Below are 3,694 nucleotides of genomic sequence, written 5' to 3'. Positions count from 1 at the left end.
TTCGGTCGCGGATGGTGTGCCGGGGAGCCCGACTGTGGCTCGACTGATCGCCTTCCACCTCGAAAACCCTTATATAGGCTTCCCCGAATTTTGTGGTCCACTTAACTAGAAAACCTGGTGCTTATCCGACTCCGGAGCCGCTGCAAAATTACACGCTTCGGCTTATCAAGCCGTGAAACTGGTATTAAGCGTCAGACGAACGAGCGCGCGGGCGCTCCTGCACGCGCGCGAGGAGCCTTCGCCGGAGAGGTGAGCCAGGCGGATGCACCAGTAAGCTCGTTTCCTACGCTCTCCCCTAGCTTCTATATAACTATATACACGGATATCGTTCACCTGACCGACCACCCTGACTTTTCGATCGGAACGTCCGTGCCGAATCGAGCCCCTCCCTTCCCTCTGCTGCTCGGTGGATAACCCGTCCCCCTCTTCCGCCAGACCGCCTCCTCGAACATTGACCGACTGATACTTTCTTCCCCTCTTTTCAACCCTTTTCTCCTTCTTTTCTTCTTCTTCTTTTTCGTTAGATCGAGTCGTTCGATTGTACGACGTCGATGGTCGTAGCTTTTTTGGAAATGGTGAGAATGGAGAATGAAGTAAGATGATTGGAGAAGGAGAGAGAGAGATCTATATTATAAATATTTTTTCGAGTCTTCCACTCGATTGATGATAATTCTTGGTTGAAAAATTGAACGCAAAGGGAACACGTGGCTTCGCCCTGAGAAACACCGTTTCCACGGTGTCACGGTAATTAATTTCCCCCCAAATTGCTCGAGAAACAGGCGAGGAACTTTACTCGTTGCACCGCACGCGCCACCTGCGAGTCAAATTACAATGCGAGAATGCCGGTTAAATGATGAAGCTTAATTGAATTGCAGCGAGCTGCGAACTAATTTGCATCTGCTTTCTGTCACAGGACCCCTGGAGGGGAGGGTTAGGGTTGAAGACGGTTCGAGTTGAAGGAATCTTCGAATCGAGCGCCTCCAGCCTCGCGTAAATACTCGTGCGTGCTCCGTGAATAAATAATTCCGTTTTCCTTTAGGATTAGATCGAAGGTGTCGAAACTTCTCGTTTCCTTTCAATAACGAAAATTCGAATATCGATGAATTCGCGAAAGTGAAATCGTCGACTTCTCTTCAAAAGCAAAAAATTCAAATATATGGAAATTTTCTTTTTTCCTTTTTTTAAACGAACACATTCCTTTTTCTCCTCGAAAATAAAAATTATCGAAACCGATGGAATGGAAATTTTCCTCTCTCATCGCATTTTTCCCTGTTTAACCGAGGAGCTAACCGATCAAAAATCGGTGACTCGCCACCGAATTATGAACAACAGTTCGCCAGTTTCACGCGTGGACGATGACGTATTCCTTGCCGCCCCGTGACGCTGCATTTATACCGCCCCCTCCGGGGATCGGTTCCAGGGAATGCTTGCGAAATGACGCACGATGCACGCGTGTGGTACACGTCGATGGGAGTATGCGCGACGCGGTACGGTTGATACATGTGAAACGACGGCTGCGAGTTCTCCACGAAAACAATTTTACCCTCGTCTATAAGACGAGACTCGCGCCCTCCTTTTTAACGCGTTATCCAACTTGGTAATGGAATCTCGTGGTCGACGATGGAATCGTTTATCCCCGGGAGAATAGATATTATCGAGAAGATAAAAATCGTGGAATCGAAGAACTTAATTTATGCGAGTGGCGGATACGTTTTTATAGGGAATGACGCGATATAATAAAACGATCATTCGCAATTTCCTTTTATCGGAGTTTATACTCTTTGCAACTTACGAAAAGTTAATATCTCGATAATATTCATTGAGTCACATCGATCGATATTCATTGCAAATTAAACCAATGACTCCAACGATATATTTTAGATATGAAAAAGATTTTGTGTGGTCGTTGAAAAGGAGGAAGGAGTTCTTGAACACTCACATCGATCGATATTCATTGCAAATTAAACCAATGACTCCAATGATATATTTTAGATATGAAAAAGATTTTATGTGGTCGTTGAAAAGGAGGAAACAGTGGTTCTTGAACACTTACATCGATCGATATTCATTGCAAATTAAACCAATGACTTCAATGATATATTTTAGATATGAAAAAGATTTTGTGTGGTCGTTGAAAAGGAGGAAACACTTCGTTCTTGAACTCTTTCCTTTTCTCGATTTAAGAAACATTGAGTACGAATTAATAGGAAAGGAATATCGAAATGTTTCTATTATGTGTATATAATGTGATAAGATCGTTTTTACTTGTCGTCGATGCGTAATTGTTGATAAATAGAAGATAGAATAATATTTATGTGGAAGTTTGTTTGTTTGATGTTTTTCAATGGGAACGAAGTTAATACAAGAATACAGGCATGTGGATTATATTAATAACGTATTCGAGCGTATTATATTAAATTAATTTCAAAAATAGTAGAAATAGTAGAAAAGGAAATTTTTAAGATACAATTAATAAAACTGTAATAATATCATTTAAAATTTCCTTTTCTCAGAGCTTATACTCTTTGTAAACTCACGAAAGTTAATATCTCTAATAACATTCATTGATTCACATCGATCGATATTCATTGCCAATTAAAGACAAGATACAACACTTGAAAAAGATTTTTCACTCCATTTTCCAAACAAACACTTTCGCCTCGAACAACTTTAACGAAAACAGAATTCACTATTTTCCAAAATAGGAAAATTTCGAGGAGGAGAGAAAGCGAACGCGGTCGAATTACGAGAGATCGTGGGCGTTACACGAGGAAGCGCGTCGAAGGGAAGAAAGGGCGACGTGAGAACCGGGGCGGCATCGATCCCGATTCTCGACGCACGTGGCCTCGACGAGTGGAAACCCCTTCGACGTCCATCCGCTCTCCACCCGTTTCGTTTTCGTGCGCCGTGTCGAGCGTTCGCCGCACAATGGAAACGGCTTAAACGCCGGTAATTATATTTGCGGCCGACCTATTCGAATTCTCGTCGAAACGTAGAGGAGGGTGCACTCGGAGTGTCGGGAGTGGAGGGGAACGAGGTTCAACGAAGACGAGGATTCACCTGACGCGCGAGTCAGGTGTACGATTTGGAAAAATTGATCTATCGATTATGTATTCTCTTTCGAGAAATCATTACGAGATATTATTCCATTTGCACTTTAAAATTTAACCCTTTGTGCTCGAACGAAGATTTTCACCAGTTGGATCGCAATTCGAACAATATTTATTCATGCTTGATTCTTTTAAAATATCGCTCCAAGAATAAATTCCTATGGGAATAGAAAAATTATTTTCAAAATTTTTGAGTTTTGTAAGGAATGCGGTAATGAAATTAGCTCGAAGATGAGTTTGATTTTTCGTTATTGAACGACGAAATTATTTCTATTCGTTAAGAAAGTGACGATAGAGGAAGGAAAATAGGGATGTAGTGTAAGAAGAATACGAAAAATAAGAATAATATTGTTTGCTCTCGATAAAATAAGAAAGGTGAAAAACATTGAACGACATTTTATCGCGACAAACCGAGGATGCACTTTGGTAATTATTAAAATATCGCGCGAAACGACGATATAAACTCTAATATTCGACAAATTTTCAATGATACGCAAAATATAAAAATTTTAATTCGTGCGTGAAATCATTTTAACTCAAGCTAAGAAATTGACCGAACGAGAAATCGTGTAGAATTGTTGCTT

Source organism: Apis dorsata, unplaced genomic scaffold (assembly GCF_000469605.1).
Source record: "Apis dorsata unplaced genomic scaffold, Apis dorsata 1.3 scaffold_162, whole genome shotgun sequence".
Taxonomy (NCBI): Eukaryota; Metazoa; Arthropoda; class Insecta; order Hymenoptera; family Apidae; genus Apis; species Apis dorsata.
This window is presented reverse-complemented; position numbering follows the sequence as displayed.